We start from the raw sequence: 12,409 nt of genomic DNA on the forward strand, positions 1-12,409 counted from the left end.
AAATAGCTATCTTCAGATATTTGAAAGGTTGCTATAAAGAACAGTTAGTAGCAAAGTATATTTAGATTAGATATCAGGAAAAACATCTTTACTGTTAAAACAGTAAGGCAATGAAATAGACTGTACAGGGAAGTTGTGGAATCTCCTTCACTGAAGGTTTTCGAGAGGAGTCTAGATAATCATTGGACAGTGAGTATTTAAGAGTGGCATTTCTGTATTCATGCAGGGGGGTTTGGCTGGATAACTCTGATGTCCCTTCCAACTCTTGATTCTATGATATTTTTAAGAAGGGGGGACATGAGATCCAAGCAACTATGAGCCCATGACTGTGACTTTCATAGCACACAAGAAATTTTGAAGAAAAGAATAATTTAAGGCATAAAGTTAAAATGAAAAATGGCATAAAAAGCAACATGGTTTTCTGAAAGGTAAATTATGCCTGATATCAACCTGATATCCTTCTTTGATAAGATATGTGATTTTCTAAACAAAGGAAACACAGTAGATTTTGGAGTAAGTCAGGCTTTACATGCAGTGCCACATGTGAAACTGTTAGTGATGGTGAGGAAGATGGGGTTAGCAGAGGACTGTTGGGCCAGTAAAGAACTTGCTAAAGGGAAGATGGCAGGTAATAATGAAAAGGTAATATTGGGACAGGTAGTACTGAAAATTACCAGGCTGGATGGATGTTACTAGCAGACTTCCTCAAGGAATGGTCTTGGACCAATCTTGTTGAATATTTTCATTAATGACCTCAACACAAACAGGAAAGTGAGCTGATTAAATTTGCTGACGACACAGATGTGGGAGGAATATCATTAAGAAAGACCTGAAGGATTGGATGGGTGAAAATGCTGATTTCCAGAGGCATGAAACTCAAACACATCTCAACAGTTCACCTACTCAGCAAAAGGCATGTTATGATTCTAGGACCACCCTCTAATAAGTTTTTGGATACAGGGGAGAGCTAAAAATTACTGCAAAATACTTTTAACATCAATAAAACTGTGTGTTTTTCTACAGTGTCATTCTTGGAAGTAGTTCAACCTTTTTTGCTGACACTTTCCTGGAAAATTCAGGAAGAGACAGAAATCAAATTTGGCAATGTTCAGCCCAAACAAATTAAGGTTTAACAAAGCTTTAAGCAAACAGCAATTTAGAGTGGAAAGAGTTAAGAAACCAAAGTAAAGGCACTGCTACTAGTTCCACCTACAGTAAATGAAAGGTGGAGGTCATTCAAAGAGGCAGAATCTACCGGTTGTTTAGGACAGGACGTGAAGAACACCAGTTGTGATTTCAGTGGGTAGTCAGAGTGCTGCTGGTTCACAAACTGCAATCTGACCAGGACAAAAAAATGAATACTTTATTACTTGCAAAATATCTTATGGGACTTTTAATAAACATAAATTGCCAATGTCTTGTTTTGCTTCTCATAGAAAAGAGCACATCCAGACTTCTGGCATTCAGCTGGGAAATGCCACCCACTAAATCACAAGCCACTGTCTACGCACGGTATCTAGACTGTTCCCACAAGTCTTTTATCCAAGTGCTAATCCCCTAGTCCTGCTTAGTTCATATGAAATCACAGCCTCAGGTGATAGTTTATGGCCAAGCAAAAGATTATGAGCTAATCTTCTTGAGGAAAACAGTTGCTATTTTAATGACGCAACCCCCCCAGCAACTTGGATGGATCAATTCTAGAAGCACGTCCTTGCTATTTCTCTTTCTTTTCTTTCTTGTCTTTTCTTTCTCTCTCTCTCATATGAGCTCGTTTGAATTTTCAAAGGGGATTCACATGGCTGATGGAAACATTCAAAGGAACTGCAGCCCCCATCAGAGTCAGAATGGCTGTGTACTCCATTACAGAGCATTTTGCAGGAAATAAACATGGAGTGGGCTTACATCCTTTAGATTTTTCCATACTGCGTATTTGAGTCAGACCTTGGTTACGGAGCTTATATTTATACCCTGTTTATATTATCCGCCTATTTATATTATATTATACAAGGACGGAATAGGAGAAAAAGACAGTATGCTTTTACATTTTCTATTTAACACATTCAAACCCAATTATTTACATGAAAAATGCCTGCAAAGTTCCTCGCTCTTCCTATCTTTTGCTTTCATTCCGTCTCTTGCTGGATAACAGTTTCACTGTGTTTCCATGGCAACTTTGTTGCTAAGGGTGGGGCCTGTGAGTAGATCAGAGCATTATCTGCAGCTTTGCAACTTGTTCCTCCAGAAGGCTAGCTTGGAGGAAATATTGCTATTTAAGGGTTAGCTTCTGATCACAGGTACAACAGCATAACATTGAAATACTTCCATTGATTTCCAAGGAGTTACTCAAATTTTAGACTAGTTTAACATAGCTGGTGCTAAATTAGAATAGCTTTCCTTCATACACAGAGTGGGTTTTCCAAATACTGTTAGCTTTCTTCTGGACAATTTTCTCCTAAGGCAAGATATTGACACACTTCCAGACTTAAGTAAATTCTGTGAATTATGCCATGAAGATTAGTAAATAAATTAAAGCTTTAACTCACTGTACTTTGTAAACAGATGGCCTGGCCCTGATGGTAAAAAGTCAACTATATCAAAAGCTAAGAATGAAGAAGGACCTGAAATTAGTGAAATGAAACCCTACGAGATACTCCTACAGTCTTGCAGGGCAGGATCAGACAGGGAAGTGAGTTTGAATCCAGAATTAACTCTCAATCCAAATTTTGTAGTATGGGTTTATCTCTGATAAAAAGATATTTTATCATTTTCAGGTCAATTCTTACATGCTCTATCACCAAAAACTGATGGGTGAAAATAAGATTCAACAACACAGATTGTTTTTCAAAAATCAAAACCCAAGGATCATCATGTTTTCTTCTATCTTCTGCCACCCTCCAAACAAAGTCTCTCCCTCCTTCCTCCAGTCTCAATCCCTTTAGATATATTTCTCTCTACTTTCCCTGTCAATTCTGTTCCTGGTCTATTATTGCCTAAAATTCCCTGATGCTTTCTTCTCTTTCTTTCTTTCCAGCTCCAGGTTCATTTGATACGCAGAAGGTCTATACCTTCCTGGCAGTATTCTGCTTCGTGCTCCAAGTTCTAATGGATACATATGACTAGACAGGAGTCCTGTTTGGCTGCAGCAGAGATTCTTCAGTCTCCATGTTGCATCTTGCCTTTGGCTATGTGAACGAATACAAGATCATAAATCATAGAATCAAAGAAAATGAGGGTTGGAAGGGACCTCAGGAGGTCATTAAGTCGAACCCCCTATTCAAAGCAGGACCAATGCCAACTATATCATCCCAGTCACAGCTTTGTCCAGATGGGTTTTAAAAACCTCCTGTCATGACAACAGCTAAATGGAAGCTGTAAACAAGGTAGCATTTGGAACAAAGAAAAAAAATTCCTCTACCCATCATTAAAAATCCTGTGTATACATTTGCATTTACATTTGTTCTGGGTGAATGGCAGAAGAGCCAGGAGTCATGATGAAGACAACATAAGTTAAAATATTGATGGCTTGAGGAATGGCTATGTGCAGAGGTCAATCTCACCCATGTTAAGGAGGGCTGGGAACCTAGGGCCTCACCCTGTGGATCCCCAACATACAGATGCCCATGAGACCTTCCAATGTTGTCCATGGCAATCGTAAAAATGTAAAACTGAGGTTGTCAAGGAAAGCAAAGTATGGCTCTACCTAAAGTGAGTTATGTATTCAGTATTCTTGCTTGGATCCAGTAAAGTTGGGTAGCTGTGTTAAAAAGCGCTGTCAAGCAACTTCAGTCTCCAGACTAAAGAAGCCCAGTTCCTTCATCCTCTCCTCATAAGTCATGTGCCTCCGCCCCCTAACCATTTTTGTTTCATAGTTTTATAGTTTCATAGTTAGTAGGGTTGGAAGGGACCTGAGCAGATCATGAAGTCTGCCCCGCTGCCATGGCAGGAAAGAGTACTGGGTACTGATCCTCGCTAGGTGATGATCTAGCCCTTCACTGGACTCTCTCCAATTTGTCCACGTCCCTTCTGTAGCGGGGGGCCCAAAACTGAACACAGTACTCCAGATGTGGCCTCACCAGTTCTGAATAGACAGGAATAATCACTTCCCTTGACCTGCTGGCAACACTCCTACCAGTGCAGCCCAGTATGCCATTAGCCTTCTTGGCAACAAGGGCACAATGTTGGCTCATATTCAGATTATTGCCCACTGTAACCCCCAAGTCCCTTTCTGCAGAGCTGCTACCCAGCCAGTCAGTCCTCAGCCTGATTCGGTGCATCCCCCCAGCTTGGTGTCATCTGCAAACTTGCTGGGCATGCACACTATACCGACTTTGAGGTCATTGATGAAGACATTGAACAACACTGACCACAGGGCCAACCCCAATCCACTTAATAACCAAGGCAGGGGGTCGGACTAGATGATCTACCTAGGTACCTTCCGACTCTAGCTACTATGAAACTATGAAACTATGAATACCAGCTGCCAACTAGACATTGAGCTATTGACTACTACCCTCTGAGCCCAATGCTTCACCCAGTTTTCTATCCACCTTACAGTCCATTCATCCAACCTGTATTTCCTTAGCTTGCCTGCAAGAATGTTGTGGGAGACTATCAAAAGTCTTGTTAAAGTCAAGGGATACCATATCCACCAGTCTCCCAGTCAGAGAGCCAGTCGCCTCATTGTAGAAGGCAATCAGGTTGGTCAGGCATAACTTTCCCTTGGTGAATCTATGCTGACTGCTCCTAATCACCTTCTTCTCCTCTAAGTGCTTAGAAATGCATTCCTTGAGGATCTGCTTAATGATTTTTCAGGGACTGAGGTGAGGTTGACTGGCCCATAGCTCCCTGGATCTTCATTTTTCCCTTTCTTAAAGATGGGCACTATGTAAGTCCTTTTCCAATCATCCAGGATCTCTCCCAGCATTCATGTGTTTTCAAAGATGATGGCCAGTGATTCTGCAATCTCATCAGTCAACTCCCTAAGTATCCTCAGGTGCATCTCATCCGGCCCCATGGATGTGTACATGTCCAGCTTTTCTAAATAGTCCCTAATGTGTTCTTTTGCCACAGTTGGCTCCTCCCCAAACTGTGCTGCCAGGTGCAGTAGTCTGAGAGCTGACCTTGCCTGTGAAGACTGAGGTGAAAAAGGCATTGAATACTTCAGCCTTTTTTGCATCCTCTAAGGTTGCCCCCCATTCAGTAAGACACCCACACTTTCCCTGATCTTCTTGTTACAGACATACTTGTATAAACCTTTCTTGTTACCCTTCACATCCTTTGCTAGCTGCAATTCCAATCATGCTTTAGCCTTCCTGACTTCATCCCTGCATGCCTAAGCAATGCTCTTATATTCCTCCCTAACTGTTTGTCCAAGTTTTCACTTCATATGGATGCCAATCTGTGTAGCACCCTACAACCTAATAATGATCTCATTTTCTGTGTCCTTCTGTTCTCACACCACCACTCACCCTTGCTGGAAATTGCAGTTCTGTGTGGGTGCATATGCAATCATGTATGTGTGTCTTCCTCTGTCATATCCATCAAAGAGAGAGGATATGTATTGTCCAAAATGCCAGAGTTGCAATGAAACTTAGAAGCTGAAAAGATGCAAGATGGCAACTGAGACAAAATGCTCAGTTTGCAAATCCAGCCTGGGTGCTAACATCGAGATGTGATCCTGAAACCAGGTCAAACCAAGAAGCCCAAAATAGATAGATAGAAAATAGATTCTACATGATCAGCTTGGTTTAACACAATATGAGAAACTTCAGATTTAGAAAAAAAAGATTATTATCTATTAAAGGACTGTTTTACTGTCTATTTTTTATTGATTAACTGTACTGAAATTCTTCAGTAGTCAGACCCACATTATTCAATGCATTTTTATGTATGAAATATGGAATTCTCCAGACAGCTCTCAGAGGCCATACAGTCAAGAGATACAGTTGTCATGGGTAACCTAAACTACCCTGACATCTGCTGGGAGGAGCAGTCAGCCAAATCTAACCGCTCAAGTAGGTTCTTAACCTGCATACAGAACCTCCACCTAACACAGTAGGTATATGATCCCACTAGGGGAAATGCCTTGCTGGACTTGGTGTTAGCTACAGGGGATGACCTGGTGGGGAATCTGCAGATACAAGGTAACCTAGGGGATAGTGACCATCGATTGATTGAATTCAGTATCTGGCGAAGGGTGAGTAAACTAACCAGCAGGGCTGAAGTTCTAGACTTTAGAAAGGCTAACTTCAGTGTGCTCAGGAGATTAGTTAGTGAGGCGTTAAAGCTCAAGAGCACTGGTGAAATGGGGGTCTGGGAAGGGTGGTCGTTCCTCAAGGGAGCAATCCTACAGGCACAGAAGGAGACAATCCCATTGCACATAAAGGGGGGCAAAGGGGCCAAGAAGCCCTCTTGGCTGAACAGGGAAGTCCAGGAAAGCCTAAGGGCAAAGAACAAGGAATACAGGCTGTGGAAACAGGGTAGCTACCAAGGAGTATACCTCCCTGGCTCGCACTTGCGGGGAATCAGTTAAGAAGGCCAAAGCAGGATTAGAACTTAGGTTGGTGACAGTAAGTAAGGACAACAAAATGTCCTTCTTCATGTATATAGGGATCAAAAGGGAGGTGCAGGATGGCATAGGACCCCTACAGGACAAACTAGGGCAATTGGTGACAGAGAGAGGGGAGAAAGCTGAGCTCCTCAATGAGTTCTTTGCATCTGTATTCCTAGATACAGACCAAGATAAATCTCCCAGTTGGACTGTAGATAGACACAGGAGGGGCACCAGCCCCACTAATTGTTAGCGCAGGTTTAGTGAAGGGGCACTTGCGGGGGCTAGATTTGTTCAAATCAGTGGGCCCAGATGAACTTCATCCAAGGGTGCTAAAGGAATTGGCCAGTGTGATAGCAGAGCCACTGGCATGGCTGTTCAAGCAATCATGGTGCTCTGGTCAGGTCCCAGAGGACTGAAAAAGGGCCAATATGGTTCCTATTTTCAAGAAGGGGAAGAGGGAGGAACAAGAAAACTAAAGGCCAGTTAGTCTCACCTCTATCCTTGGAAAAACTCTGGAAAAAAATCACTAAGGATCACATTTGTGGGAGCCCAGCAGGGGAAATAATGCTGAAAGGAAATCAGCATAGGTTCACTGTAGGTAGATCCTGCCTAACTAACCTTGTTTCTTTTTATGATCAGGTCACAAAATGCTTAGAAGCAGGAGTCAAGGTAGATGTCATCCACCTAGACTTTAAGAAGGCCTTCAATATGGTATCTCATTCTGTTCTCGTAAATAAACTGACAGGCTGTGATGTAGATGATTACACAGTCAGGTGGGTGGCAAACTGGCTTAGGGGTCGCACCCAGGGAGTGATGGTGGACAAGTCAGTATTGACCTGTGGGCAGTGGAGTCCCACAAGGCTCGGTCCTTGGACCAATGGTATTCAATGTCTGCATCAGTGACTTGGACGAGGACAGGGAGAGCACCCTGTCACAGCTGTTATGAAATTATGCGGTAAAGTTAACACACCAGAGAGGAGGGAATGGATCCAGGAGGATCTGGATAGATTGGAAAAATGGGCAGAACGAAATAGGATGCAGTTCAACAAAAACAAGTGCAAAATGCTGCACCTGGACAAAAAGAACCACCAACACACTTACAGGCTGGGAGATGACTTTCTCAGCAGCACAGCAGCAGAAAGGGATCTTGGAGTCATAGTTGACTCCAAGATGAATATGAGTCATTGATGTGATGAAGTGATCAACAAGGCTAACTGCACTTTATCATGCATTAGCAGATGCATGATGAACAGGTTCGGGGAGGTGATGCTTCCCCTCTATGCGGCACTGGTCGGGCTGCAGTTGGAGTACTGCATCCAGTTTTGGGTGCTACACTTCAAGAGGGATGCTGAGAATCTTGAGAGGGTTCAGAGGAGGGCCACTCATGTGGTTAGAGGCCTGCAGGCAAGGCCCTATGAGGAGAGAGTGAGAGACCTAGATCTCTTCAGTCTTCACAAGAGAAGGCTGAGAGGTGATCTTGTGGCTACCTATAAATTCATCAGGGGAGGACAGAGCACCCTCTGGAGTAACTAGGAGCAATGGTCACAAATTGATGGAGAGCAGATTTAGGTTGGACATTAGAAAGAACTTCTTCATGGTAAGGGTTGCCAGAATCTGGAATGGGGTTCCAAGGGAGGTGGTGCTCTCCCCCACCCTGGGGGTCTTCAAGAGGAGACTGGACAAGCACCTAGCTGGGGTCATCTGAGCCCAGCACTCTTTCCTGCCCAGGGCAGGGGTTCGGACTCGATGACCTACTGAGGTCCCTTCTGACCCTAACATCTATGAATCTATGTTTAATGATTCAAGAATTCCCTTTTCTGCTGAGTTGTCTATTTTTATTTTAGTCCAATTTACTTTTGGTGTTTTCTTTTTATAGTATGTTTTGATAGGAAAAGTTGGCAAAATAGTTTTACATATTTGCAAACTATTCTATTTGCCATTATTTTTAATGTGGTGGGAAACCTACTACTGAATCAATGGCAAAGATCTATTATACCAAGGGTTACAGTAATTTAACAAGCAGGGGAATTCAAATTTTCAGCTAATGTTGCTATGTAAACTGTCAAAATTATAAAGTACAAACCCAAAAGCTTGAGTTATCAAAATAAATGTCATTTTTATAAAGCCTTTTTATAAATATTTTAACTTGTTTTGCTCATTACACGTGAAATATTTTAGAAGTGGTTTTTACCAGAATTCTCATTTTTAATCCAGTAACTACTCTTCATGACCTAAACTTTCCAGACATCTGCTGGGAAGAGCAGTCAGCCAGGTCTGACTGCTCATGTAAGTTCCTAGCCGAGATACAGGACCTCCATCTAGCCCAGGAGGTGCACAGACCCACCAGGGGAGACGCCTGGTTGGATCTGGTCCTGGCCGTGGGCGACGACCCGGTGAGGGGGCTGCAGCTACTCGACCACCTGGGCAACAGTAATCATCGCCTGCTGGAATTCACCATCCAGCGCAAGGTGGCAAAGGCCTACAGCAAGGCAGCAGCCCTGGACTTCAGCAGGGCAGACTTCAATGAGCTAAGGAGAATAGTCGGGGAGGCACTGAGGTCCCAGAGATGAGGGGAGTTGGGTGTCCAAGAAGAGTGGTCATTCCTTAAGGAGACAATCCTCCAAGCCCAAAGGGTGACGTCCCAACACGGATCAAAGGGGGCAAGAGGGCACAAAAGCCCCCATGGCTCACCAAAAGCATCTGGGAACATCTAGCTAAAAAGGAGGTGTAGACCCAATGGAAGGGAGGGGCCATCACCAGGGAGGACTATAACTTGGTTGCTTGGGGCTGTAGGGGGGCAGTCAAGTGGAGCTGGAACTGGGACTAGCTACCTGGATCAAGGACAACACGAAGTCCTTTTTTAAATAGATAGGGGGCAAAAAGAAGGTACCAGGTAACGTGGGGCCTCTGCAGGACACGCTAGGAAATCTGGTCATCGCACCAGACAGCAAAGCTAACTTATTGAACAATTTCTTTGCCTCCATTTAGCTGAGCAGGGACCGGGTCACCCCACCCCACCGGGACCCCTGTAGGCCCCCGGGGAGGCGCACCCAGGCCTAGGGTCAGTGAGGACATAGAGAACTTCTGGAGGGACTGGACATATTTAAATCAGCAGGTCCTGATGATCTCCACCCCAGAGTGCAGAGGTAATTGCAGGACCCCTGGAATGGCTTTATGAGCACTCATGATGCTCTGGCATTGTGCCAGAGGACTGGAAAAGGGTCAATGTGTTTTTCATTTTCAAAAAGGGGAGGCAGGCCAGTTAGTCTTACCTCAATCCTGGGTAAGCTTTTTGAGAGAATTATCCTGATGCATATCTGCGAGGGGTCAGCAGTGGACATAGTCTTTCTGGACTTTAGGAAGGCCTTCAACACTGTCTCTCACCCCATTCGCATTAAAAAACTAGGAGACTGTGGCATCGATACCTACACAGTCAAATGGGTCCCTAACTGGCTGGAGGGCCGCACACAGAGTGTGGTGGTGGACAGATCTTATTTGACCTGGAGGGATGTGGGCAGTGGGGATCCACAGGGCTCGGTCCTTGGGCCCGCACTGTTCAACATCTTCATCAGCAACTTGAACAAGGGGGTAAAAAGCACCCTGTTCAAATTCACAGATGACACTAAGATGTGGGGAGAAGTGGGCATGCTAGAAGGGAGGAATAGGCTGCAATCAGACCTGGACAGGTTACAGGGGGGTGGTGGATGAAAACAGGATGGGTTTCAACAGCAGTGTGGGGATGCGGTCAGGAAGGCCAACTATACCTTGTCATGCATCCACAGATGCATCTCAAGCAGGTCCAAGGAGGTGATCTTCTCCCTCTGTGTGGCAATGGCCAGGATGCAGTTGGAGTACTATGTCTAGTTCTGGGTGCTACCCTTCAAGAGGGATGTGGACAACATGGAGAGGGTCCAAAGGAGGGCCACTTGCATGATCAGGGGGCAGCAGGGCAGGCGCTATGAGGAGAGGCTATGGGATCTGAACCTGTTCAGCCTCCACAAGAGAAGGCTGAGGGAGGATCTAGTGGCTTGTTACAAACTAGTCAGAGGGGACCAGCAGGCATTGGAGGAGTCCCTGTTCCCCCAAGCACTACCCAAACTGACTAATAATAATGGTCACAAGCTGGCAGAGGGTAGATTCAGAGTAAACATCAGGAGGAGCTACTTCATGGTCAGGGCGGCTAGGATCTGGAACCAACTTCCAAGCAAAGTGGTGCTGGCTCCTACCCTGGGGGTATTTAAGAGGAGGCTAGACTAACACCTTGCCAGGGTCGTTTAACCCCAGTAATTTTTCCTGCTATGGCAGGGGGTCAGACTTGATGTTCTGCTCAGGTCCCTTCCAACTCTACCAACTATGAAACTATGAATCTGCTCAGGTCCCTTCCGATCCTAGCATCTATGAATCTATAAAATTTCATGAGATATCAATAAGAAGCACTTTTTATGGTATTTTTCAATCACAGAACACATTACAACATTAAAGGTCTTGTTACATGTTCACTTTAAATGTCACCAGGAGCTCTTAACCCCTGGATTGTCCACACATTAACACCTGAAACTAGTTTTAAGCATATTTTAGGCAGCTTGAAGTTATGCCACTCCAGGGCAGGTTTCTCTCTGATCTGTGTTACCCAGCTTGTGTTCCATTAATGTGTGGGCACTCCCCACAAATGAGGCACTCAATTGCAATCCTCCAGCATCCCAGGATGCAATGTCTCCTCTCCTACCCTCCTGTTCTATGCATACAAGTTTTTCATCAGCTGAACACCTGGTGCAGTTCTGGCACCAAGCCAATTCTCCCTCCCACCTCCAGGGGTGTGACCATCACATGCCCAGGGATGCAAACCCATACAAACAGCCTAAAGAAAACATGCCAAGTAGCCAGGTTGCAAGACACAGATAGGCCCAGAAGTGGAGTCTAGCAGAGATGAAAGCAAAACAAGGTAGAAGGCCCCATGAGCTAGGGCTTTCTTCCTGGGGCAGGGGCAGTAACTTCCCCAAAAAGTGCCTCCTTTCATCACTCCCACCCCCCAGCCATCCCAGGAAGCATAAGCAGCAACCCCCACACCTGAATCCCAATCCCAATTTATTAAAACATAAGACCCTCTTTAATTTACTTCCTCTCTATTTCTTTTTAATTTTTTTTATTTTTTATCTTCCCCTTCCATGGCTGACTTCCTTCATTTCACCATCCTTCTCCCACCCCCATTTCCTTTTCATCTCCCATTTCATTAACTCTCTACATCCAAGTCTCAAGCTTCTGCCTCCAGCAACCCATCTCTTCAACCCAAACCCACCTCGAACAGGGATAGAAGCCTGTCCTGGCTCACCAGTTCTCCAGTGGCAACTCACAGCTGTAGCTCCTAGTCAGGCCCCTGCTTGCTAGCCCTCTAGCTGCAAGTTATTAGAGCCCTAAAGTGAAGTCGGGGACAGTCAGAGAAGGTTTTTGGCCTTAAGGTGCTGTAGCAGGCCAATGAGTTGCGCTAAGGCTCTTAGCAAGAGTCCAAGTCTTTCAAAAACTAAGCATTAAAATTGTACAGAGCACCTTATCAGACACTGGAAGAAGTAAGTGCTGTAATTGGAGCATTAGTATATACCCAGTATATTAGCAGTGTGTAACACTTTTCCTATAAGGAAAGAAAACCAAAAGTAGAATAGAATCAGTGCACTATGTAAGGAATGTGTGGTTCAGTGTCAGGGGACTGGACAATTGTTAGGATCAAGACATAAAACTAGTTAACACAAAGAAAGGTGTGTATGAGCATGTGGTAGACCTGGGAAGATGGACACAGCTGCTTTATCCTCCACTGACTACACAGGATCCAAAACATCATGCACCCAGCAGAAGACCCAAGGC

The sequence above is a fragment of the Crocodylus porosus genome, unplaced genomic scaffold (assembly GCF_001723895.1).
Source record: "Crocodylus porosus isolate Cpor-Errol unplaced genomic scaffold, CroPor_comp1, whole genome shotgun sequence".
NCBI lineage: Eukaryota > Metazoa > Chordata > Crocodylia > Crocodylidae > Crocodylus > Crocodylus porosus.